Here is a 27,010-nt window from a genome sequence, read left to right as displayed (position 1 = left end):
AGTGAGCCTCTGGTCCTTTGGGGTGCCAGGGGGTACCTGAGGGTGCCAGGGAGGCACTTGGAGGTCTCAGGCTGCTGTTGTGGCTTTGCTGGGGGCATTTTGGGCTGGGCCTTGGCTCCTCCTGCTTGTGCCAGGGTCCAGCGTGGGCTGCCTGGAGGTGCACAGGGGGTCAGGTGAGGCTGTTTGGGGGTTCAGGGCTTTAGCCCCCCCCCAGTGCCAGTGCCTGCAGCTGGCAGTGCTGGGCCAGCAGCCAGGGGTGCTCCTGCCTGAGCCCCTGGGCCTGGCCCCACAGTGCCTGCTCCTCGTACTGGGCCTTCTGCAGAGCTGTGCAGAGAGGTTCCGGAGGTGTCAGAACCCCCCAGAGCCACAGCCCCCCCCGAGCCCCACAGCCTCCGCCCTGGGCAGCCTGAGCCCAGGGCTCCCTCCCGCCCCTCCGGCGCCGAGCGCAAGGGGGCGCAGGTGCGGCAAGGCCCCGCCCAGAGCTGGCAGCCAGAGCCAATGGGAGGCGTGGGCAGAGCGGCCCCGCCCCCAAGGGCGCTGTGGGCTCCGGCCCCAGGGGCGTGAGCGCCATTTTGGCTGGTGCTGGGCAGCGTCGTGGGAGCGCTGGAGCAGAGGCTGTGGTGTGCGCGGGCAGCGCTGCGGTGAGAGAGCTGCGGGAGCGTGAGGGGTGGCGGGGGAGAGGAGCCGGGAGGGGCTGCGGGGCCTGGGGGAGCCGAGAGCGGCACCGGGAGGGGCTGCGGGGCCTGGGGGAGCCGAGAGCGGCACCGGGAGGGGCTGCGGGGCCTGGGGGAGCCGAGAGTGGCACCGGGAGGGGCTGCGGGGCCTGGGGGAGCCGAGAGTGGCACCGGGAGGGGCTGCGGGGCCTGGGGGAGCCGAGAGTGGCACCGGGAGGGGCTGCGGGGCCTGGGGGAGCCGAGAGCGGCACCGGGAGGGGCAGAGTCAGAGCTGGGTCAGAGCTGCTGAGGATCTCTCCGCAGGGAGGTTGTGGCGAGAGCTGTGCGGAGGTTCTGTGGAGCTGTGGGGAGTTGGTGCGAGGCTGTGAGGAGCTGGGGAGAGCTTTTGGCGCTTTGTGTTGCGGCTGTGTGCGGGGCTGAGGAGGCGCAGAGTGGTGCGAGTGTGTGTGAGGCTCCGGGCGAGAGGTTTGGGTGCGTGGTGAGGGGGTTTGGGCAGTGGCAGGGGCTTGGAAGGGCTTGTGCTGAGGGTTTGGTCAGCTGCAGGCGTTGGCAGCAGCTGGTGAGGCTTTGTGAGGCAGTAGTGAGGCTCGGGAGGGGTTTGTGAAGGCTGCTGGAGAGTGGCAGAGGCAGAAGCTGTGTGAGAGCTGTGCACAATCAGTGTGCAGGAGTTGGGCAGGGCCTGGAGTGAGGCTTTGGAGGAGGTTTTGGTTCTTTCTGGTCACTTTCAATGACTTCTGAAGCTCTTCTGAACTTTTTCCTGATCTTTTTCAAAGATATTTTCATTATTTTGAGGCTTCTGAAACCCTTTTAAGATTTTTTTGTTTTGTGTTTTTTTTTTTCTAACATTTTTTAAAAAATATTTTTCTTATTTTCAAGCCTTTTTAATGTTTTTTTAAAAGATATTTTAAATCTTTCCAGGCAATTTTAATGATTTTTTGAAGCTCTTTTGTCCAGTTTCAGTCTTTTTTTAATGCCTTTTGCAGCTGTTGTGGTCATTTTCAGGCCTTTTTGGTGATGTTTGAAGAGATTTTGATGCTGTTGAAGTGGTTTGCACAAAGCAGTTTGAGTGCCATAAAACTGCTGAAAAGCTTCAAGCCTCAGAAGGAAGATTTTAAAGCCTCATTAGGTTGCTTTAGGAAGTCCTAAGGCATTTGGAGGTTTTGAATCAGTTTGTGAGGGTGTTTGAGAGCAGTACAGAGATGTTGATGCCTTTTAGGGCAGTTTGAGATCTCTCTGAGTGTGTTTGAAGAGTGCCAAACAGATGAATGAGCCTGGGGAGTCTCTCTTGAGCATTACTTTGTGTGACTTATTGAGAGTTGCTGAAGAGATTGGAATGAGATGTCAAGAATTGAGGATCAGCTCTGAAGGGATTTGTTGTGTTTTGAGGTAGTGTTGGGGGAGGTTTGAGAGGTTTGTGATGAGGTTTGAGAGGCCTGCAAGAGATTTAGAGAGATGTTGATGATTTTCCATGTAGTTTTAAGCCTGTTTCATCCTTTCTGACGGGTGTGGAAGGTCTAAGGAGACCCAGAAAGTCATTGAAGTCTCTACAGAAGGAGTTGGAAGAGTTGCAAAAAGGTTTTAATGACTTCTGGAGAGCTTTCTAAGCTGTTCTGGTAATTTTCAGGCCTGTTTGAAGAGTTTGTCAAAGGCAGAACTCAGGCAAGTGTCTGCAGTGCTGTTGAGAGAGTTGAATGCATCTTGAGGTGTATTTAGGAACTGGGATGAGTTTTGAAGGTCTTAATGAAGCTTTAGAGGCCTTTAGGAGTTGTGAAGAGCTGTGGCTCTGGCCAGCAGCTGAAGTTGAGCTCTTTGCTGCCTTCCACTGCCCCAGCCTGCTCCTTCCTGGTTCCTTTGCCGTTGCTCAGCTTGAACTGTGCAATTTGTGCCCTTTGGCTCCATTGCTGTAATGGTTTGGGCTGGAAGGGCCCTTAAATGTCACCCAGTTGCAACCCTCTGGCATGTGCAGGGCCACCTCCCAGCAGCCCAGATTGCTGAAGGCCTCATCCAGCCTGGTCTCGAACACCTCTAGGAAGGGGAACTCCCAACCTGCAGCCTGCTGCAGTGTCTTCCCAGGCTGATTGTAGGGAGTTTCTTCCTAGTGTCCAGTCTGGGTCTTCCCTCTTGCAGCCTCAATCCATTCTCCCTTATCCTAACACTCCAGGCCCTTGTGCAAAGTCCCTGCTCAGCTTTCTTGCAGGCCCTTTCAGGTCCTTTTCTTGCAGGTGAATCTGCTTTTGAAGGGATTGTTATGGGTTTCAGAAGTGGGCTGAGTGCAGCTGCCAAGTGCAGTCCTCCTGAGGCCAGGGAGTCCAGGAGGTGGCCCAGGAAGTGTCATCTGTGTTATTTCATTCCCATAATCCTGCATGCACTGCCCCTACAAAGTGGCTGCACTCTCAGTTTTCTTCTCCCTGACTCTCTCTGCTGGCAATGTGGACCTCACCTCTTCTGTGTGCAGGAGGTTTGCAAGCTGATTTTGGCCTTGACTGTGCTCATTTTCTGCTGCTTTGTTTTGTTATAGGGGAGGTAGAGAGGTATAGGTGAGGAGGAGGCATGGAGGCCTGGGGTTTGTTGTGGTTTGGAGGAGTTTTGGAGAGCTTTGTCCTGAGGAGGTGTTGGGAGAACTGTGTCTGAGGTGGAGTATGGAGAGGAAGCTTTGGGCTGGGGAGGTCTGTTGGAGAGTGGTGGCCAAGCTGCTGTTGTAGTGCTCTGTGCAGTTCCTGCTAAGAGTTGCCTTTGCACTGCCAATCCTTTCCAGCCTGGTGTGGAGAGTTTGTGTTTAGCTGCTTTGAGAGGGGCTGAGGAGTCTCTGTGTGCTCTTGCAGGCAGAAGTGGAGAGCTGAAAGGGTTTAGCTTTTGCCAAGCTGGTGGCACAGGAATCCCTAGCAATAAAAGCTGTCCTCTGCCTTGGGCTGCATCTCTGGAGTTGGTGTTTTTGGTGTGTGAAGCATGAGGGTTGTGGAGCTTGCTGCTGCTGTTGGAGTTGGTAGAATGAGAGCATAGTTTGGTGTGGCCAAAGGCTTGAAGCTGTCAGAGTGGAGCTGCTGGGTTGAGCAGTGCCAGACGAGCACTGAGGCCTGGCCTTGAGCATGAGAGCTGCAGAGCTGTTGAGCAGCTGCAGGGTGAGGGAGTGCAGCAGTGGCCTTGGCAGGCTCTTGCAGGGCTTCATCGTGCAGTTTGTGTTGGGTGCAGGACTTGCCCAGGTGGAATGGTGTTGGAAGGGGCACTCGGAGGTCATCTTGTGCTCACCCTGTGGCAGTGAGCAGGGCCAGGTGCAGCCAAAGCAGACTGCCCAGGAGCACATGAGCTGTGATGTGGACTGTGTGCAGGGCTGGAGCCTTCAGCAGCTCCCTGGGCAGGCTGTTGCAGAGTGTCAGCAGCCTCCTTGTGCAGAACTTGCTCCTGCTGTGCAGCCTCACTCTGCCCTGCTCCAGTTTTAATGCACTGCCTGATGTCCTATCCCCACAGGCCCTTCTGCAGAGTCCCTGCCCAGCCTACCTGTAGGTGCCCTCTCCAAGGAGAGCCCAGAGGTGGTTTTCTGCAGACTGAGCAGCCACAGCTCTCTCAGCCAGTCTTTGTAAAAGAGGTGCTGGTGAGTCAGAGCCAGCCCCCCCCCTGTGCTGGACTTTGTTTCCCCTGTCTGTGCCAGCCTGAGAAAGTTGTTGTTGTGCTCCAGAGTGTCTGAGGTGTGCAGGCAGAGGTCGTGGAGTGTTTTCTGAGCAGGCTGAGATCTTGTCCCCAGCGGAGAAGTCAAATGCTGTGTGCAGTGCCTGTGCTGGCTCTGCTGCAGTGGCTTTGTGCTGAGCTTTCCAATGCTGAGCATCTCTCTTCTGAGTCTTGCTGTGTGCAGCTGGGAGCTGAGGGCAGTTGAATGGAGGCAGGAGGGATGGTGCTGAGCACTGGGGCAAGAGGGAGCTGCTGCAAGCTGCTGAGGGCTGTGAGCTGCTCCATTCTGCTGTAATGGTAGCCACTGGTGTTGGAGAGAGCTTTGTGCTTGGAGTGTGCTCTGGTGGTGTGCATGAGTGCTGGGCTGTGGCTGTGCAAAGGGAGCTGCCAGATGCTTGTCCATCTGAGGCCTGTTGTTGTGGGTGTTGTGTGTCCTGTGTTTGATCCTGGAGTCATGGAATGGTTTGGCTTGGAGGGGACCTTAGGGAGATGTTCTAGTTGTGGGCAGGGAAACCTTGCACTGGATCAGGCTGCTTGAGGCCTCATGTGGCCTGGCCTTGGAGCCCTGGAGGGAGGGTGTCAGGCACATGTGGAGTGATTTGTGTCAGGAAGATGTGAATTGAGCTGGCAGCTGTGGGCAGGAGGAATATTGCCCTGTCTGCAGCAGGCTCTTTGTGCATGTTAGGCTGAGGCCAGCTGGGGATTTCCAGTGGTGTGTGTGGAGGCATTTGTGTGTTTGGATTTGATGTGCTTCCAGCTGAGGGAGCCTGCAGAGTGTTTTCTGGTGCAGTTCCCCTATAGAGCAGCAAGCAAGGCCCCAGGCAAAGCCCCAACAGGCTGTTAAAGCTGAGCCTGAGTGCATTTCCCTGCTGCAGCAGGCAGGAGGCAGCCATGTGCAGAGTGGGTGTCTGGGAGTTGTTAGGCTCCATCTCCTTAGGCAGAAAGATTTGCTGACAGCTTTCAGGCTGCTGTTCAGTTCCTCTCAAGGTTTCCTGACCAGAGAGAGACTGAGGTCAGGTGGAGCCTTTGCTGTTTGCCTGCAGGCTGATAGCTGTGCAGAGCTTTTGTCTCCTCTGCTGTCAGGAGCACTCTGCCCTGCTGCTCTTGGAGATGGAGGAATGCTTTGTGGAAGAAGAGAAGCATTGAGAGCAGGATGAGATGTCCAGAGTCTGTTTGTGGCTGAGGCCTTGCTTTTGATTTGAGTGGGGGCAGCCTGTCCTGAGTGGTTTTGTTGGGTAGAAGTCCCGAAGTTTCCTTGGAGGAGCTTGAGAAGCAGAGCAAGAAATTGCAGCTGTGCTCTTTGCTGCCTGCTGAGCTGTCAAAGGAAGGAAATGATTGGTGAAAGTGAGTGCAGCACTTGCAGTGGTGTGCAAGGCTGAGCAGTGGTGTGGGCAGCAGGGCCAGGGCAGGATTGTTCCCCTGTCCTGGGCCCTGGTGAGGCCACAGGGTGAATACTGGGGTGAGTTTTGGGGCAGTGAGTGGAAGAAGGTCATTGAGGACCTGGAGCAGGTGCAGAGAAGGGCAAGAAAGCTGTGGAAGGGTGTGGAGAAGAGGGCTGGGGAGGAGCAGCTGATGGAGATGAGGGTGTTGAGTGTGGAGGAGAGGAGGCTGAGGGGAGAGCTGATTGCCCTCAGAGAGGAGGTTGCATTGAGGTGAGGTTGGTCTCTTCTTGGCAGTGTCAGGTGATGGAAGGAGAGGAAATGGCCTGGACGTGTGGCAGGGGAGGCTTAAGTTGGAGATGAGGAAGAATTTCTTTGCAGCAAGAGTGGTGAGGGACTGGAACAGGGTGCCCAGGGAGGTGCTGGAGTCCCCATCCCTGGAGGTGTTGAGGGACAGATTGGATGAGGTCTTGAACATCTTGTTCTGGTAGAAGGTGTCCCTGGCCATGGCAGGGGGGTTGGTGCTGGCTGAGCTTTGGGGTCCCTTCCAGTTCAAACTATTCTTTGAATGCTTGGATCTGGACACTCAGCAGAACTTAGTGAAACTGTAAATAAGCAATTCTGTAAACCTGGGTGGGAGCTGGGGGGGGGCTAGGTTTGAGCTTGGCCCCTGCCATGAATTTAAAATTGGAACTTTTAGATTTGGATTGGAAGTTGCAGGGGAGTTGCTTTGTCCTGCAGCTGTGCCTCAGAGTTTGTGATGCTCAAGAGGCAGCTCTGAAGTAGCTGCTGCAGGAACTGAGCTGAATTGGAAGCCTGCAGTCCAGAAGGAAAAGCTCCTCCCTTGCACTAAGGCACTGGAATCAGCTCCCAAGAACAGTGGTGGATTCCCATGGGCTGGTGTGATGGTTTGGGTGTACCCAGCCCCCCTACACTTTAGAAGTCACCCAGACTAGACTCAGCTGGCTCTGGGAATATAAATGAAGCTATTTATTTACAGCTAGCACAATATACAAGCAGCTATTTACAGTATATACAGTTATAGACAGAAATAGACAAGGTAAAAAGTAATACAGAAACACAACTCCCCTCCCAGAAACCTGAGTCCCCAAGAGGGGCTCTCAACCACCTCTGCACCTTCCCCCTGCTCCTCTCAACCTTACCCCAGTCCTAAGGAAGAATAGAGGTTCAGCCAAGAGGTTAAGAAGCGAAGGTGAGGTTAGGGAGATACAGCTCAGTCAAAGCCCATCCCGAGAGTAAGTCAGAAATGGCAAGAGTGTTATCTAATGTTTACTTTCTTCTACAAGACTCTGAGGGGAGTAGACATCACCATTGTTTTCCTTTCACAGCCTATGATCTAGTTCTTCTCACCAAAACATTCTAGCCTGCTTCAAACTAGCACAATCCACCCCTGTCTACTTCACTCAGAGTATTGCTAAGAACTGATATAATCTAAATCGTTATTTACACTAATGAATATCACAAGTTCAGTTCACACTTCATTGCGGCTATCTCAGATGTAGGTGATTCAAAAGCTCAGAACAGTTTGTCTCCTCAGAGATGAGATGAGAAGAGGGACTCCCAGGTGACATTGGGTTCGTGCTCACATACTGTAGATTCTCTCATAGATTCTTTGTGTTGGACGCCGATGGTACCTAGAAGAGAAAACTCCTAACAGCTTGTATGATACACTCTGAATTAAACTCTCTCAGCTAAGGTTAGATTTCTTTGTGGCACACACTGGATTTCACCTTTCTCCTGCATTACCCAGTAGGTGTGACCAGGACCTTCAGCAGACACCACCCCTCGGACAGGTTTCCCTTCGCCCAAAGGTGAAAATACCCAAACAGTTTTCCCTAACAGATTCTTCTCACCTACAACAGGAACTTTATCTACTGCTTGGACCGAGTCTGATTGTGCAGGTCCTGCTCTGTTTACTGAACCTCTACTATTTACCAACCAGGTAGCTTGTGCTAAATGTTTGTCCCAGTTTTTCAGAGTTCCACCCCCCATGGCTTTTAGGGTGGTTTTCAGCAAACCGTTGTAGTGCTCAATCTTCCCTGAAGCTGGAGCACAGTAGGGTATGTGATAGATCCATTCAATGCCATGCTCTTTGGCCCAGTTTGTCACAAGATTGTTCTTGAAATGAGTGCCATTGTCTGACTCGATTCTCTCTGGAGTTCCATGTCTCCACATGATCTGTCTCTCCAAGCCAAGAATGGTGTTAGGTGCAGTAGCATGTGGAACTGGATAGGTTTGCAGCCATCCAGTGCTGGCCTCTACCATCGTTAGCACATACTGCTTGCCAGAACGAGATGGAGGTAAAGTGATGTAGTCAATCTGCCAGGCTTCTCCATACTTGTACTTTGACCATCTCTCACCATACCATAAGGGCTTGATTCGCTTAGCCTGCTTAATAGCAGCACAGATGTCACAGTCATAGATGACTTGGGTGATAGTGTCCATGGACAAGTCAATTGACCTATCACGTGCCCATCGGTATGTTCCATCTCTGCCTTGATGTCCAGATGAGTCATGGCCCCACCGAGCTAAGAACAGCTCACCTCGGTGTTTCCAATCAAGGTCAAGATCAGAGTTGGTATCAACTTGAGCAATCTTAGCAGCTTGGTCTGCCTGCTGGTTATGTTGATGTTCCTCAGTGGCTCTGCTCTTAGGCATGTGTACATCTACGTGCCGCACCTTCACTGGAATGCTCTCCAGCTGTGCATCAATGTCCTGCCATAGATCAGCACACCAAATAGGCTTTCCTTTCCTCTGCCAACCATGCTTCTTCCAGTCCTTTAGCCAACTCCATAGAGCATTGGCTACCATCCACGAGTCGGTGTAGAGGTAAAGGATAGGCCAATTCTCACGTTCAGCCACATCAAGAGCAAGCTGAACAGCTTTTACCTCAGCGAACTGACTGGATTCTCCTTCTCCATCTCTCACTTTGGTAACTCTCCTGGTTGGACTCCAGACTGCTGACTTCCATCTTCACTTGTTCCCAACAAGACGACAGGAACCATCTGTGAACAAAGCATAGTTCTTTTCCTGATCAGAGAGATCACCATAGGGAGGAGCTTCCTCAGCACGAGTTAATTTCTCCTCTGGAGGTTTGGTACAGTCTGTGCCTTCCGGCCAGTTGGTGATCACCTCCACCAGATCAGGTCGGTCAAGATTACCCATTCGTGCTCGTTGGGTTATCAAAGCCATCCATTTAGACCAGGTTGCATCTGTGACATGATGTGGTGATGAACCTTTGCCCTTGAACATCCAGTTAAGAACTGGCAGTCTAGGAGCTAAAAGCAATTGTGACTCAGTTCCACTCACTTCAGAAGCTGCTTTCACTCTTTCATAGGCTGCTAGTATTTCTTTCTTAGTTGGGGAGTAATTTGTCTCTGAACCTCTGTAGCTATGACCTCGGAAACCAAGAGGACGACCACGTGTCTCGTTTGGAGCTCTCTGCCAAAGACTCCAAGTCGGACATTGTCACTGGCAGCCGTGTACAGAATGTTCTTAATGTCTGGACCAGATCGCACAGGTCCCAAGCCCACTGCATGGACTACTTCTCGCTTGATCTGATCAAAGGCTGCTTGTTGTTCAGGTCCCCACTCGAAATTGTTTCTCTTACGAGTCACATCATGCAGAGGTTTGACAATCTGACTGAATCCAGGAATGTGTAGTCTCCAAAATCCCACTGCACCCAAGAAAGAGAGAGTCTCCTTCTTATTGGTGGGAACTGCCATGGTGGAGACTTTGTTGATCACATCCTGAGGAATGTAACAGCGACCATCCTGCCACCGCACTTCCAGAAACTGAATTTCTCTGGCAGGTCCTTTGACCTTGTCTCTCTTAATGGCAAAACCTGCTTGCAGCAGAATGTCAATGATTTTGTTACCTTTCTCGGAGACTTCCTCAGCAGTTTGGCCCCACACAATGATGTGGTCGATGTACTGGATGTGCTCTGGAGCTTTACCTTTCTCCAGTGCATTGTGGATGACTGAGTGACAGATGGTTGAGCTGTGCTTCCGCCCCTGAGGCAAGCGATTGAACTGGTACTGGATTCCTCTCCAGGTGAATGCAAACTGAGGCCTGCACTCCTTTGCTATGGGAATAGAGAAGAAAGCATTAGCAATGTCTATGGTTGCATACCATTTAGCCTCCTTCGATTCCAGCTCGTACTGGAGCTCCGGCATGTCCGGCACAGCTGTGCTCATGGGTGGAGTCACCTCGTTGAGGGCACGAAAATCAACTGTGAGTCTCCAATCACCATTAGCTTTGCACACAGGCCAGATGGGACTGTTGAAAGGTGAATGAGCTTTCTCGATGACAGCCTGACTCTCCAGTTGATGATTCAGCTGATGAATGGGCAACAAAGAGTCACAGTTAGTTCTGTACTGCCTGTGGTGAACAGTTTGAGTAGCAATTGGCACTTCCAGGTCCCCTATGTCATGATGTCCCACAACTGCAGATTCATCTGAAAGTTCAGGTCTAATGGACAATTTCAGTTTACCATCCTCAATCTCTACAGATGCTATACCAAAAGCCCATTTGTGACTCTTAGGATCTTTGAAACAGCCTTGTCTCAAAAAGTCAATTCCCAGAATGCAAGGCACGTCAGGACCAGTTACAATAGTATGTGTCTTCCACTCTTTACCAGTTAAACTGATCTCAGCCTGCAACTTGGTTAACTCTTGAGATCCACCAGTGATTCCAAAAACAGATATGGACTCTGTCCCTTTGCAATTGGATGGCAACAAAGTACACTGAGCTCCTGTGTTAACTACAGCCCTGTATTTCCGAACTCTTGAACTGCCAGGCCACCTAATGAATACGTTCCAATAGATTTGGTTCTCTCCACTATCCCTTTCCTCCTCCTGGCTGGAGGCAGGGCACCCCTAATGCTGAACATGGCATGTGTGGTGTACACAATGATTGGTGTTGTTGTGAGTGAAATTGCAATTGTTGGAATAATTGCAGTTGCTCTGGGGAGCTGAAGAAGTGACAGCTACTTTCCTGGCATTATTGCCTCTGTTTCTGCCACTCTGCAGTTCGCTGACTCTCTTTGACAGAGCTGAAATAGGTTGACCATCCCACTTGTTCATGTTCTCAACCTATTGGTCCCTCAGAAGTATCCACAGTGACGCACGTGATTGCTGCTGTCTCGGTGGAATTTGTCTCCTCCTGGGCTGGAATTGCCTTGCAGGAGGTGGGCGTCTGTTCCTGACTGCAGAGACATGCACCCATTCAGATGATGCAGGAACGGTATCCTTTACCAGATTGGAAATGTTTCTGAGATACTCCTTCAGTTCTTTCATGCCATCTTTAATACCTTCCTTGTTGCTGTCTTTGATGTCATTCTTTTTCATCTCTGCGGTCATAGTCTTTATAGCAGAGTCTGGGGCGGAATGTGCCAAGCTGTCCTCTTACCTGCCTGAGCTGGTCAGTGAATTCACCAGCAGTGAAAGATCTTCCATTATCACTCTTTGATAGAAACTTGCTAGCCAAGATATTAGCACAGAATGAAGAAGCAAGCTTATTAGCTTCTTCATGAGACCTGTTCCAAGAGGAATGTCATCAGGCTCATGTGTGCCATGATCTCCATAGAGCACTTCCTTCACAGCAAACTGCTTCAGAAGCTTAATTCCCTGCTCAATGGTGTTCCACTTCTTGGCTGCCCATGGCAGATCATCTCGGGAAGGATATCTCATAGCCACAGCCAACAGAAGGCGTGTCCACAAGCTAACCTTACCAAGAGACTTGCTAGGTATTTGTCCACTGCACTTGCCTTGGTGAGTGGTCCCAGCTGCTTGGCAGACTTGTCTCCTACCTGCAGGACATTGGCGCCAAAGCTATGGCATCTCACCAGCCAACTTAGGATTGGTTCACCTGATTCCCTCGAGTATTCCTTCCTAACTTCCCTGACCTCTCTGAGGGGATCGTTGGAATCCTGGATGTCATCCTTCTCCTCTTCCTCTTGTTGATCTGGTTGTCCCTGGCCTAGAAACAGAACTTTCATAAGAGCATTCTTAAACTCATTGGAACCATCCTCTTTCTTGGCAGCCAACCTCGCAGCACTTCTCTCGTCAGGGTACTGGGATCTGAGCATGTTCACCAAATCCTGAAGACTAAATGTCTCCTCTTCCTCCTCTTGCTCACCAGAGGTCCCCTCTCTTACGTCCTCTTTCGAATCACACTTTGTCTAATGTGTTTTTGCTTGGGCTTTGGCTGGCGCCAAAATGGCTTGAGCTGCCACAGACTTTGACGTGTCTACTGGAGGCTTTGAATCACTGGGGGTCTGGCCTGAGGTCTGTGAGTTCAGATCTGCCTTAGAGCTAACAGGGTTCTTGTTGTCTGCTGCCTGGGGATTCGAACTGGCTGAGTTAGTGTTACTAGTGTTATTAGTTGAAGGAACATCCTGGCTTTGAGTACTCACCTGTGTTCCTGGGAAGCCTGCCAATCCTGCCATGTTACCATTCCCACTAGGAACATTGGCAGCTTTCCCAGAATGTGGAGAGGGCGGTGGAGTGGCTATCACTTGCTGGGAAGGAGGTGGTGTTCCTCACTGTGCCCCTGAGTTATCTTTGTTTTGGCTTGGACAGTGTTTATGTGACACTGTCCCTTTCTCTTTCTTTTTAGCTTTCACAGGCACTGCATTTGAATTTTTCACACAGAATGTTAAAAGTATTATAAAATCAAAAATTATAAGACCTAGGATGACACACACCAGAAATGCCACAGACTGGCGTGACTAAAATTCTGAACAAGGGTCTGGCATTTCAGTTCTGGGTTGAATCACTCTGATTAGTGCCTGTGCTAGTTTGAATGTTTTGGTAAAAGAACTAGATAATGGGCAGTGAAATGAAAAACAATTGTGTCTCCTTCTCTCACAGTCACGCTGAGAATTCTGGGAAGAAGAAGTAAACATTCTCCATTTTGTTTCTCACTTCTGCCTTTGCCTTCAGACCTGGTCACATCTCATTAACCCTGCTCCCACTAACCTTGCTCCCTAACCTCTTGGCTGCACCTCTCTTCTTTCTGAGAACTGGGGTAAGGTTGAGAGGGCAAGGGGAGGTGTTGGGGTGGTTTTAGAGCCCCTCCTGGGGACTCAGGTTTCTGGGAGGGGAGTTGTGCTTCTGTATTGTTTATCCTTTGTATATTTCTGTATATAACTGTATATATTGTAAATAGCTGCCTGTATATTTGCTGCTGTAACATAAAAAGCTTCATTTATATTCCCAGAGGCTGTCTGAGTTAGCTGGGGCAAATCCAAAAGTGTGGGGGGGCAGGTAAGAGCCCAAACCATCACAGTGCCCTAGATAAGGCAGTAGTCTGATTGCTCATTAATGCAGTAGAAGTAGGCAAGAACCCCTGTAATATTACTAGTAGAATTTTCAGTGACATTAAAACCAGCATGCCCAAGAATGAGATCACCCCAATTCCAGAGAATGGTTTTGAGTTTAGCTATGACCTTCTTAAAAATTACATTAAACAAGAAACAACCAATGTGGGCTTTGATCCAATTATACACAAGACAAGAGAAAACAGGCCACACAATAGCCCCCACTAAGTAAAACAGCTGCTCCATTAGCTTCATTCTGATCCCAGAAGTAATTAATAATCACTCAAAATGAATTTGCCCCTCGTTGGTGTGCCAAATAAAAAAATATGTGATGGTTTGGGTGTTCCCTGCCCCTCCCCCCCCACTTTAGAAATCACCCAGACTAGACTCAGCTGGCTCTGGAAATATGAATGAAGCTATTTATTCACAGCAGCACAATATACAAGCAGCTATTTACAGCATATACAGTTATGGACAGAAATATACAATGTAAAAGGTAATACAGAAACACAACTCCCCTCCCAGAAACCTCAGTTCCCACGAGGGGCTCTCAACCACCCCTGCAGCTTCCCCCAGCCCCTCTGAACCTTACCCCAGTCCCAAGGAAGAATAGAGGTTTGGCCAAGAGGTTAAGAAGCAAAGGTGGGTTAGTCCAAATGAAGGGTGAGGTTAGAGAGTAAGATGTTGCTCAGCCAGCAGCCCAAGTGAGAGTGAGTGAAAATGGCGGGAGTGTTATCTCATGTTTTCATTTCTCCTTCCCAAACTCCTCAGTGAGACTCTGAGTGAAGTAGACATCACCACTTTTTTTTTTCATTTCACAGCCTGTAGTCTAGTTTTTCTCACCAAAACATTCTACCCTACTTCAAACTAGCACACCATCCAATTTCAACCTGCTCTGCTCTGCTTTGCAGCCATTGTCCTCCTGCTGTCCCTGCAGACCTTTGGGAGCAGTCTCTGTGCCTTCATTTAGCCTCTTCAGGCCCTGGAAGATCACTCTTAGGTCTGCCTGGAGCCTTTTCTTCTCCAGGCTGAACACCCTCAGCTCCCTCAGCCTGTCCTCAGAGCTGAGCTGTTCCAGGGCCCTGATCATTCTCGTGGTCTCCTCTGGACCCTGTCAGTCAGGTCCCTGTCCTTACTGTGTTGAGGGCTCCAGGGCTGGATGCAGCAGTGCAGGTGAGCTGTCAGCAGGGCAGTGTCAGAATCTGCTCTCTCCATCTGCTGTTGGTGCAGCCCAGGCTGCCATTGGCCTTGTGTGCTGCAGGCTGACACTGCCTGCTCATGTCCAGCTCCTTGTCCCCCAGCACCCCGAAGTCCTTTTCCTCAGGCCTGCTTCCTGTTGGCTCCTCCCCCAGCTTGTGCTGATTGTGAGGCTTGTTGCAGCCCAGGTGCAGGAGCCTGCACTTGCTCTTGTTGAAGCTCAGGAGGTTCCCCTGGGCCACCCCTGCAGCTTGCTCACTTGAACTCCTCCCACTTCTTTTCCTGGGTACCATTATCTAGGTCCCTCTGCTGGGCCATGCTGGGTGTGTGGATGAGCCTAGGACCTTGGTGGGGCCCTGGGGACTCTGATAGGGCACAAAGTGAGTTCAGATGGAGCAATGAATGGAGAGATGGAGGGTGAAGGCTGCAGGGGGAGAGAGGACTTAGTTCATAGAATCAACCAGAATCAACCAGGTTGGAAGAGACCTCCAAGCTCATCCAGTCCAACCTATCACCGAGCCCTAACCAATCAACTAGACCATGGCACTAAGTGCCTCATCCAGGCTTTTCTTGAACACCCCCAGGGACGGTGCCTCCAACACCTCCCTGGGCAGCCCATTCCAGTGCCAATCACTCTCTCTGTGAAGATCTTATTCCTAACATCCAGCCTAGACCTACCCTGGCACAACTTGAGACTGTGTTCCCTTGTTCTATTGCTGGTTGCCTGGGAGAAGAGGCCAACCCCCACCTGGCTACAATGCCCCTTCAGGTAGTTGTAGACAGTAATAAGATCACCCCTGAGCCTCCTCTTCTCCAGGCTAAACAGGCCCAGCTCCCTCAACCTCTCCTCATAGGATTTGTGCTCCAGGCCCCTCACCAGTTTTGTTGCCCTTCTCTGGACACGTTCCAGCACCTCAACATCCTTCTTGAATTGAGGGGCCCAGAACTGGACACAGTACTCAAGGTGTGGTCAGACCAGTGCTGAGTACAGGGAAAGAATAGCCTCCCTTGTCCTACTTGCCACACTCTTCCTGATGCAGGCCCGGATGCCATTGGCTTTCTTGGCCACCTGGGCACAGGCACACTGCTGGCTCATCTTCAGCAGCTGTGTGGCTCAGTCTGGCTTCTACCTGCAAGGGTGGAGGCAGCAACTGAGGCTGGAAGCACAAAGAGCCAAAGCCTGCCTGGGTCAGGACAGTCCCCTGACACCTCCTGGCATCCACCACTTCCCAAGCAGGCCCTTGGGGGTCCTACCCACACACCCCACCCCATACTCCGTGACGGGAGTCACCTGAGCTCTCACTCCCTCTGTCCCCTTTGATCAGTTCCTGTGTTAGGAGGAGACAGGGTCCCTCCCCACCCCTCATCTGTAACCCTTCCCCCTTGACCTGTTGCTGCTTCTTTCAGGCCTCCAGGTCCTCCTGGCCTTTAGTCTCAGGACCTTCCATTCTTGAGTGTTGTGAAGGGGTTTTGTCTGCGTTTGGGGGTAAGGTATGAGGCCAAATTTTGAAAGGTTTTAAATAATTTAATGATATATACAAAGAGAATTCCCCCCCCAAACTTATATACAATTAACCCACCCAAGTTCTTTGTATGTGGTTGTGAAATTATTTTACAAAATAGCTATTTACAGCAGGATTCAGGAATTTGGTAGAGGTTTGTAAAGGTTTTGGGTAGTCTTGTGGCATAAAGTGCCACTGCTCAAGTCACTGAAATTTCTTAGCTGCTCAAATCGAGATTGTTCACTTACTCACTAGTTGGAGTCACAGTCTCTGTGGTCCCAAATATGTGTAGCAAAAGCCACGTGTTTGATCCTTGTGGATCTAGATAGTTCAGTTTGGATATTGGGGTGTGCTGAGCACAGGCACGATTGGGCTGGGAACGGTGAACCGGAGCAGCGACGAGCTGGGAGCGCTGGCCGGCCGGGAGTGCCTTGGTCGATAGCCTACTGGCTCAGTGCCAAGTACTGTGGGATGGAGTCATACAGTGGTAGTGGCCCCAGGCCACGAAGAGGCTAGGAGAGGTGGGTGGAGGAAGGTGGCAGGAACACTGAATTTATGAGATGTGGGCCGAGATTGATGGTCCTTTGGCCACAATACTGTCCAATAAGCATCTGGCAGCAGGCCAAAACATGCCAAATAAGGTAGAGTCTGCAGGTCTGGTACCCCCAAATATGGAGAGAGCACAGGTGGGCCCACATGCTAAGTGTGTGAGCTTATGCAACCTGCTTACATCAACCATATAACCAGGGCAGGCTATAAGGTGCTGTCGTAGAACGCAGTTTCGCGGCAGAGTTAGGGGAAAATACGCGAGGCGTTGACTATTTTATCAGTGATTTATTGCAAAGAATGCGAATTCCCTCTTCCCGAAACTACACCACCACTGTGAATTCTTTTTGATTGAGATCAAAGTAACATTCCGAAAATGGCAAATTAAAGAGTCTATGATGTTTAAAGAGAGTTCTTTCGAGTCTCTGAGGTTTGAGTTAACAGTTCGTCAGCTACTCACAGTCTGTAGCTTGGCAGGGAGTCCCTTTCTCCCGATGAGGGTCCAGGCATGCAGGCTTTAGCCTCTGCGACTCGGGGTCCGCCCGAGGCGAGGCTAGATCGGCGAGCAGTTTGTTGTTGTTAAGTCCGGGGAAGGACAGGAGCGAGGGTGAGATCCAGGGCAAAAGAGCAAAAAGCCAAAAGGCAAAAGCCTCGATCCTGGCCTGTCCACCATTTTTATAATGTTCCAAAACAGGACTAGCCCACAATTCAGACCACTTTTACGTTGTTCACATACATTGGTAAAAAACAGTAAGCAATTTATACAATTGGATAACATTACCTAAACAAAGTAAAGACCACTCCTCAGGCCAGCCCACCTGCAGGTGCTGGGCAGGCCTAAGAAAGTCGTTTCTACTTAACCAAAACAATACCCTGTTGTCTGGAAAGCAAGGCCAAGTGAAAAGGAAACCTGGCCAGTGTTTACCTTTCACTTACTCTAGGGAGAAATCTTCCCATGGGACTGAAAGATTGTTTTGGTTTTTCGATGCTTCTGCTTGAATGTGAGGCACTAGAAACTACACAATATAGCAAAAGCTTAGAGAGCCTTTGCTATTCTCCATGACATACTCCACCCCCTGGCTCACATTAAGCCAAGAATCGAAAAAGCAAAAATGAAATACAACTTACATTTAACCCTTAACATAACTAATACATAAGCATAACTCTAATTCAAACTAACTTAATACTTATGCCCACCCCCCTGAATAAACAAAGCTTTATTGAATATTTACAAAGCAGAAAACCTGGTATATGCAAAAGCAGTTCAGAAGTCTGGGAGAATCCATTGTGCACTGATACGATGAGTCTTCCCACTTACATCAGTTGCTTCCCAAGCATACAACCCATTTGGTTTTGTCAGGGTCATAGGCACAACTCCAATTGAAGGCAAGTTTACCATTGCTGGTTGTCCCACCTGTAATTTGTGTAATGACTGTTGAGAGTGCTGAGATTTATCTGGTGGATGACTAACATTCTCCACTGGATTGTCAGGACAAAATGCCCTTATTTTAGGATTACCATAATTACCCCATCTGTTGTTCACAATGAAAACTGCGTATGGCAAGCGTTTATCCCAGTTACCTTTGGATACCATGGCATGTTTCTTAACCAGAGCATTTGTTCTCTCTACAATACCATTAGCTTGAGGATAATAGGGAGTATGGAACACCCATGTAATCCCTTCACCCTTAGCCCAGTCTTGTACAGAAGATGCTGTAAAGTGAGATCCATTATCACTTTGGATGTACTCTGGCATTGGTAAGACACTAAACCACTGCTTTAAGACCTCAATAGTTTGAGCTCCTGTGGCAGCACTAGTTGCTGTAGCCATGACTAATCCTGAAACCACCTCCACCCCCACCAGTATGTATTTCTTCCCGTGTGAGGGCTTTAAAGGACCCACATAGTCAACTTGCCATGTGCTCCATAACCTTTTGTCCTCTCTGATATGCTGTGCTGGAGCTAGATTGGGATGATTTGTTTTAAGCCTGATTCTGCACTGTGGACAAGATGAAATGAGTTCCTTACAGGTACTCATAGAAACTGGCCATCCTCTAGATCTACACTCGAAGTAAAGGTCTGCTTTTCCTGAATGACCTCTTTTAATATGAAGCCACTCAGCTAATCTCCACCATTCTCCTTTGTCCTCATCCACTATGTTGATCTTTGCCAGGAAATCAGCTTGATTATTCCAGGTGGTAGCTGGTGTTTGCTTTTTGGAATGCCCTTCTACCCAACCAACCTTGAGGGGTCTGGATCGGCCAATCTCTAATAGCCTTTTCCAGTCTTCGACTCTCCAGACTTCCGCACCTGATACCTTCCACTGATTCGCTTCCCACTGGCAAATCCACTCAGTGGCGCATTTGAACGTGGAATAAGAATCAGTGTAAATAGTTGTTGCTCCCTTCTCGGCTGCTATTATAAGAGCACGCAACTCCCCTACCTGTGCACTGCCATCACCTTCTTCAGTGATGGTCTGGCCTGTAGCAATCTCCAAGGCAGCGGCTTTGTAGTGCCACTTCGCCCCTACCCTCCGAGAGGATGCATCTGTGAACCACACTCCCGATTTGTCGGAGTCTGCAGTCATCTCAGGGGCTACCTGAATAGGAGAAGGCTTATATGGCTGACTAAGCAGAGCTTTATCAGGATTTATGGGTTGCTGAAGTTTGGATACCTTTGTAGGTCCCTCTTTCAGCGGCATCAGCTGTGAAATTCCCTCTAAGTAGGCATACCACTTTCTAACAGTAGCCTTTTGGGCAATTCCTTCTGGTGGAGGAGTTCCTTTAAGGATCGCTTTTAGCAGAGGAAATGGGCCTTGCACTACAACATCTTGTGCAGTACGAAGCTTTTCTGCTTCCTTAACAGCTCGAGTTAGGGAAAGAAGTCCCTTCTCCCAATCCGAGTACCGAATCTCGGCCTCCTTAAATGCTGTTGAGGAAAACAAGAGAGCTCTACTAGGACCATTGGGTCCTCTCTGGAAAATTCCACAGTATGAGGCATTCGTGGAGAAACCCCATTCAGCCCTCAGGGCATCTTTTGGGTGTAAGGGCCCCAACTTCTGATATGCCTTTAGTTCGGCCTTGAGAAACCTCAGGCTATCAGAATGTTCTGGAGTCCAATCCCAATGCTTGTTCTTCTTAAGCAAATCATACAGAGGACGGGCAATTACAGAGAAACCTGGAATATGTTTCCTCCAGTAACCCAGAGTACCCAACAACTGTTGTAACTCTTTTCTATTTTGGGGTATTTGGCCCTTTTCAATGCTCTGAAGAGTGTCGTCTGGCACAGACACTGCACCTGCTACCCACCATGATCCCAGGAATTTTACCTCTTGACTTGGACCTTGACACTTTTCCTTTGGAATGGTCAAACCCTGGTTAGTCAACAGTTCTCGGATATTCTCAGACACTGCACCAACTTGCTCCTTGTCATTCCCTCCCACCAAGATATCATCAATGTAATGGTACATCTTAATATCCTTAGGAAGTTGAACAGTGTCAAGCAAAGCTGCAAGTGCATTGTGTGCAATGGTTGCACTGTGTTTGTACCCTCGTGGAAGACGGTTGAATGTGTACTGAATACCTTGCCAGGTAAAAGCAAACTGCGGTTTGTCCTCTTCTCTCAATGGCACCATGAAGAACATGTCCTTCATGTCTAGAGTCGCCATCCAGGTGTGAGAAGCCGCTTGGATTGCTGTCACTGTGGATGAAAGACTAGGAACTGCTGCAGTAAGAGGAGGAGTGTTACTATTTAGTTTCCGGAAGTCTACTGTCAATCTCCATCGGCCATTCGATTTTCGGACTGGCCAAACAGGTGAATTGTAAGGAGAATGAGTTCTAGAGATAATCTGTCTCTTCTCAAGATCAGCTATCACTTCAGTGATACCTTGCTTAGCTGCAGCTGGCAATGGATACTGTGCAACACAAGTAATGTGTGACTTTGGCAATGGAGGAGCTGTTTGCAATAAGCGAACGCAAGTACGGACTAACCTTTGCCTCTTATTCCTCACCTCATAAGCACCAAAGCTCCATAATGTTCCGTCAGGAAGATGCCATCTTCTACCTGCTAGAACATCAAACCCAAGGATATTATGTTTACACGAAGCCAATGCTAACTCTACCAGGGTACTTCTTTTCTCCCCAGGTAGCCACAGCTGTGCTTTGGCTAAATAGCATGTTTCAGGTTGTCCTGTAACACCTGTTATGTTTACCTTTCTCCGGGATGGCAATATTCTCAGATGCTTTGCTAGTTGTGCATTTAGCACTGTAATTTGTGCACCTGTATCTATTAGGTATTTGACAGCAGCTCTAGTTGGTCCAGTAGGAATCATGACATAGGGTTCAGGTTTTTCAGACCATCGACATTCAGAAACAGAGCGATGAGTGTGGCCTGAATCATTCACCGCCACACCTAGTTTTTTGATTTGTTCTTATCTCCTTCCCGATCAGGAGAACCTGACTTGGTAGGAGACGTGTTTGCAGAGCCTTTCTTACGGTTCTGCTTCACCCTTCCGTCACCATTTCCTTTCAGTATCTGTTCTAACAGTCTTTTCATCTCAAACATGGTTTTACTTACAGTACTGAGCTCATTCTTCGCAGGATCACGCTCTGCCTGTTTCCTCTGAAACACATCACGAGGTTTCACTGCATACTTCTGCTCCTGCAGTGGGATTACACCCCTACCTTGAGAATTCGGTACCCAGATTACTCCAGATTCAGAGCGACGATTAAGCTCAGGGCTCCCCCTAGGACTTGATCGTGGGCTCGATCTTGGACTCTCATTAGGGTTACCAAATGTCCAGGCATGTCGTATCGTGTGGTGTTTTCCTCGTGATGCAGAGCTGCTCCTGCCTCCAGACTGCTTTTCCTTCTGAGAGACAGATTCTGGCACAGATAAAGGATCATGATAACCCATTTGTCTCCCTAGAGTGGCTAGTTCTATAAGCACTTCCCTCCACGTAGGATGATGTACTACACTTTGTGAACTTTGCCCTTCATTCTGTTGTATTGCATCCTCGATTTGTCTCCTTATCCTAATACCTTCAGCTTTTATGAAGCCAGGCATACCCCTTATCAGGGGTCCAAGCCTCTGTGGCTCTACTGGGGCATCCATGGCATGTGCATATAACCCCTTATGATTCACAGCTTGGATACAGGCAACCACAGTAAATGCTTCATTTAACTCAACAGGGGATCTGATCCAAAACTCTGTAGGCTCACCCCTGTCTAAAGCCTCATAAGCACTAGCCCAGTGAAAGATCCTAGCACTCAATGCAAGGTCTCCCTCAGAACCATCCCCAAGAAATACCTCAGATCCCCAGTTAGTTCTCCCCACCTCTTCACGAGATAAGATAATCCTTTCCGCCCCCCTTTGCACCACGCGATACACATACTCAATTATAGATTCATTAGGCATGTGGGAATAAGTTTCCCTAAGATCATCTATCTGTGTTGCTGTGTACAGTTTGATTTTCGTGGTTGTTGTTTTGCCTCCTTTCGGTCCTTGCGAAGTTTCAGACGCAAAGAGAGGATTCACGGAGTAAGTCTTCATTTTGTGGTGCACCTCCTCCACTTCCGTGTCGCTATCAATAGACGTAGCTGCAGGCTGCGACGCGGCATGGCGCTGCACAGGCGTGCCGCTCAGCGCTGACTGCTCGGGGCGTGGCGGTTGAGAAGATGGCGGTTGTTGTGGAAATGGTTGAGAAGATGGCGGCTGCGGCGGCGCTGCCGATGGTTGAGCTTGAGACGGCATCGGGACCGGCTGGAAAACTGGAACGAACTGAGATTGAGGAGACGGTTGTGCCGGGGAAAACGGCATTGTAGCCGCTGCCTGCGGGACTTGTGGCTGTGTCTGGGCTATCGGCTCCATTACTATTAGTAATGGCGCTGCCGGTGGCTGGGGTGCCGGCATCGGCGGAATCACCGGGACTTGAGCCGGCTGCGGCTGAGGCAAAGCGGCGGCTGGCTGGAGCAGCAACAAGGTAGGCTGTCTGGGCACCTCCCGCGGGCACGTCGCCAACCCATACTGTAAAGTCGTCTCTGCCTTGACTTGCGGCTGAGGCAGTAATGGGGCTTGTGATGGCAATAGGGGTGGTTGTGCCGCTGGTTGGGGATTCAGTGGCAAAGGAAGATGCCTTGCCGGCGACATTTTAAAGAAGTCGGGCTCGTGGGTAGGTGTACCGACACGAGAGACTTTAGGCGGAGAGCGCAAGAGTTGCGACTCTTGGGTCTGAGAGGGGGTAGTTACCGGCTCTTTCCGGCGAACCACGGGCTGCTGTGACTTCTCAGGACATATCGGAGTAAAAGTTGGCAAGCCTAGATAACCAGTTGACTCCCGAGTTCGGGTCGAGAGCTGAGGAGTTTCTGTCCGAGACCCAATACGCGATCGCGGCTGCGGTGTGTCCGCGTGGGAACTAACGATCGATTGCATTCGCGGAGTACTTGCCCGCGACATTCGGCTAAGCACTCTGTCTAACTTTTCCTCCACAATTTTTATCCTATCTTCAGCCACAGCAGGCTCTGCGCGAAAACCCAAATTTTGCCTGACCGCGTCTTTCAACATCGCCTCTCTCTCTCTCTCTGCAACGATTTAATTTCTTGCTGCGCCTCCTTCAAATGCAATTCTTTCCGGGCATTCTCTGCATTCAGCTTTTTGACCTCTGACTTCCAAACATCAACCTCATGTTTACAAGCCTCTATATCAACTTGAGACCTGAACACGCCAACACCCAGATCAAAAAAACTTTCTTTGTCAACTCCCTCGACATCTCCAAAAGCTTCGTAGAGAGACACGATTATATTAGCTGACCTAACATTAATCTGCTCTATAGGCTCATTCGCCGTTGCCGTCATAGCTTTCCTTAAATTTGCTGATTCAAACGCCGAAGCAAATCTAGCATACAGGGCGTCTGCGATATCTGGCAGTCTGGCATCTCCTGCTGCGGGAGAACTCCTTCCGAACTGAGCCATTTTTAAACTCGGCTGTTACTTCAGTTCCTCAATCCCACTTCTGACACCAAATCTGTCGTGGAACGCAGTTTCGCGGCAGAATTTATGGGGGAAATACGCGAGGCGTTGACTATTTTATCAGTGATTTATTGCAAAGAATGCGAATTCCCTCTTCCCGAAACTACACCACCACTGTGAATTCTTTTGATCGAGATCAAAGTAACATTTCCGAAAACGGCAAATTAAAGAGTCTATGATGTTTAAAGAGAGTTCTTTCGAGTCTCTGAGGTTTGAGTTAACAGTTCGTCAGCTACTCACAGTCTGTAGCTTGGCAGGGAGTCCCTTTCTCCCGATGAGGGTCCAGGCATGCAGGCTTTAGCCTCTGCGACTCGGGGTCCGCCCGAGGCGAGGCTAGATCGGCGAGCAGTTTGTTGTTGTTAAGTCCGGGGAAGGACAGGAGCGAGGGTGAGATCCAGGGCAAAAGAGCAAAAGGCAAAAAGCAAAAGGCAAAAAGCAAAAAGCCAAAAGGCAAAAGCCTCGATCCTGGCCTGTCCGCCATTTTTATAATGTTCCAAAACAGGACTAGCCCACAATTCAGACCACTTTTACGTTGTTCACATACATTGGTAAAAAACAGTAAGCAACTTATACAATTGGATAACATTACCTAAACAAAGTAAAGACCACTCCTCAGGCCAGCCCACCTGCAGGTGCTGGGCAGGCCTAAGAAAGTCGTTTCTACTTAACCAAAACAATACCCTGTTGTCTGGAAAGCAAGGCCAAGTGAAAAGGAAACCTGGCCAGTGTTTACCTTTCACTTACCCTAGGGAGAAATCTTCCCATGGGACTGAAAGATTGTTTTGGTTTTTCGATGCTTCTGCTTGAATGTGAGGCACTAGAAACTACACAATATAGCAAAAGCTTAGAGAGCCTTTGCTATTCTCCATGACAGGTGCCAGGCTCATTGTGCTCCTTTGTCCACTTGATTTGTTTTCCCCTGGTTTAGACAGAAAAACACCTTTCGGTGGGAAAACATGTCCAGGCAAGCATAGGCTTGTAAACAAGCCTGTTTAGGCCTATGTGGCCCTTCACCACATTGAGCTCCTGCTGTCAGCCCAGTTCTTTAGATGCTTCCTTGTGGGAGAATTCTCCCGCTAGCAGGACATGAGAACCTGTGCTGGGAAGTGTCCTTGGGCCTGCCTCTGGCTCAGGAAACCAAGTTGTAAACAGTGAGCAACCCACACACAGCTGCAGGGGGCTGAGCCTGCCAGCCCCCTGGGGCGAACACAGCTGCAGGGGGCTGAGCCTGCCAGCTCCCTGGGGCGGACATCGCAGGTTGTTTTGATACCGGGCAACCTGCCTGTACCTTACACATAACTCTGAGCCAGTCTGTACTGTCCACTTGTGCCAGCCCCTAACTGATTGTGCACACCTTTCCTGAGTAGTATATGAAGCATTGCACTGCCTTAATAAAATGTACTGCACTGCTAGCAGCTGAGTCGACTCGTCAGTACCCCAATCTCACTTCCACCAGCTTCCCGCGGTCGCACTTCCTTAGCCACAACATTTTCCACTCCACCCTTCCAACCCCAGCAGAGGTGGAGTGCCAGTGCTGCATCCTAGATGAACAACTTTTGGGCCACCAGTGTGGTTAGATAACGGTTCTCTGTTTATTTCCATGTTACAGTGAGTTCTATGCTTACTTGGAAGAGGCATGCACAGCTTACTTAGTTCAAGATTGGTACATGTGGAAAGTACAGATTGGCTGAAGGTGATGTGTGTGGTACAGATAGGTTAACTCTGCAATAACATCCTGTAGAATCAGCCCCCTGCAGCTGCATGTGGGGAGAGTTATCCACTGCCTCGTTCCCTGCCTCCAAGATGGATTCAAGGACACTTTGCAGTGCAGGTTGCTTGTTCTTGTCAGTTCATTTCCTGTTAGCAAGAAATCCTTCCACAATTCCCTCTTTTTCGTTTGAACAACCCAGGCTTGTTCTCCAACTTTACACAGGCTCTGTTCAACACAGGAGTAAATAATACAGCTACAAATCAATAATAATAAAACCAGAAAGAAAACGAACCTGTTAGAGCATTCGTTTGGCAAAGCTAACAACCGAAGCTCAGCTAACAATCCCAAAAGCTTTTTCTGCAAGTGGCAGCAAGTCATTTGTTCAAAAGATCAAACGGTCCAGATCATCATCACAGTCACAGGAGAGTGCATCTGTGCCACATCTTTGGGCTCTGTGTGGCAACTGATGTTGTAGATTCACAGATGTATCAGTTGTCCAGTAGTCTTTCTCAGACTCCCATTGTTCTGCACTCACTCTATAATTCTCAGGAGTCTTGATGTTTTCGCCACACTCCTTTGCTATGACCTGTGTCTGTCTGTTGTTCTTAAGAGCTACTAATTTCTGACTATGATACAAAGAACATGCCCTAGATGTTGCTTTCTGTTGGTCCTAGTTCCCCCAGTTCTCTTATTTGTTTAAAAAATTAAGGCAGTGTTTCTCATCTTTTTGCAGGGCCCTTGCAAAGAGACAACAAGCACATCGCCGTGTTTGCCAATAAGTGGGTGTGGCCCTTATAGCAGAAGCTGAACTGATCTCTGTTTTGCAGTTGCCCTTTCATTAAAACAGAAGAGCTGAAAACTCATGAAAATATCCAAATTCGTTAAGCGTGACCAAAGCCTTATGACCTGTACACAGACAACCATTGTGTCAGTACTCCTTTCAAGTTCTTGCCACAATGTCTGCCCTATGTGCAAGATTTCTGCTCACTGCAAGAAAACAGGCAGGTCATAATCGAGCTGCTTCCCATCAAAAAGCCTGTGCACATAAATGAACAAATGCACAAACAGATACAAAAACATACTCATCTCCTAGGCTAACAAATCCCTTGACCTTGTCTGTATGATTTAACGAGAAATTTCAATTTTTTCCTTGTTTTCTCCTTCCTCTCTTTCCTCTCTCCCTTCTCTCTCTTCCTCCCTTTTTCCTCCTTTTTTTTTTTTTTTTGTGGTTTTTACATGATCCTAGTGCTATCTAGATGTACAGAAAAAAACCCAAGAAAAAATATCCTACAATATCCTTACATCCTAAAATCCCACAATTGTCATATTACAAACTCTCAACTATATTATCTGTCAACTTAAAAATATACTGGCTGGAGGAAATTTGAGAAAAGGCAAAATTCAAGAAGATGATACCATAGTATTCTTAGAGTCAGCACAGAAGAATTAAGCGTTAACCTATACAGTTAAAAAACAATTTCTTGCCATAATATTCCACTATAATTGCTACCACTCACTGAACACAGTCTACTTCAATCACCTAAGTCTCACCATGCTGCTAAAATTATCCCAAAATAAAAATTCATTACAGTAAAAAATGTGGGACTGTCTCCTTTAAGAACTAAGCTGTGCTTCTGCAGAACCTGCAAGGAGATAAGGAGGGGGAGGGAGGTGGGGGGAATGGGCCCTGCTGAGCTCCAGCAGGTGGGGGGGAGGGGGTGGAGGCATTCCCAGCCCAGGCTGGTCTGTGTGCTGGGGGTGGAGGGGGGGTAACTGCGGGCGAATCCCATGGGGGATGCCATTCCCGTGGCTCCCAAGTAGCGCCCCTCTGCTTCCCCAGCACCTTGCTGTCCCTCAGGGTGAAATTCTCACCATGTCGACTATTTCCTGGTAGCTGTTTCTTCCTCTCTCCCTTATCATTCCTGTCCCGTACCTCAGCGTTAGATCTATAGCTTCACCAGATACAGATTT

General features: G+C 49.2%; 1 protein-coding gene across 6 annotated transcripts in view; it reads left to right on the top strand.

Annotated features, from left to right (window-relative positions):
* Positions 1 to 315: 315 nt before the first annotated feature.
* Positions 316 to 27,010, top strand: part of LOC135174250 (oocyte zinc finger protein XlCOF6-like) — a 76,859-nt gene continuing 50,164 nt past the window's right edge. The window contains exons 1-3 of one of the 6 annotated variants that reach the window (XR_010301826.1): positions 316 to 641; positions 4,140 to 4,263; positions 25,773 to 26,637. The gene's annotated coding sequence lies outside the window, so the exon portion shown is untranslated. Of the gene's footprint in view, positions 642 to 4,139; positions 4,264 to 12,681; positions 12,768 to 21,894; positions 22,237 to 25,772; positions 26,638 to 27,010 lie in introns of those variants that run through there. The other 5 variants (XR_010301827.1, XR_010301830.1, XR_010301828.1 and 2 more) reach the window with 5 other exon arrangements.

Source organism: Pogoniulus pusillus, unplaced genomic scaffold (assembly GCF_015220805.1).
Source record: "Pogoniulus pusillus isolate bPogPus1 unplaced genomic scaffold, bPogPus1.pri scaffold_51_arrow_ctg1, whole genome shotgun sequence".
NCBI classification, from domain to species: Eukaryota; Metazoa; Chordata; class Aves; order Piciformes; family Lybiidae; genus Pogoniulus; species Pogoniulus pusillus.
Note: the sequence above shows the minus strand (reverse complement) of the source record. Positions and strands in the feature narration are given on the sequence as shown.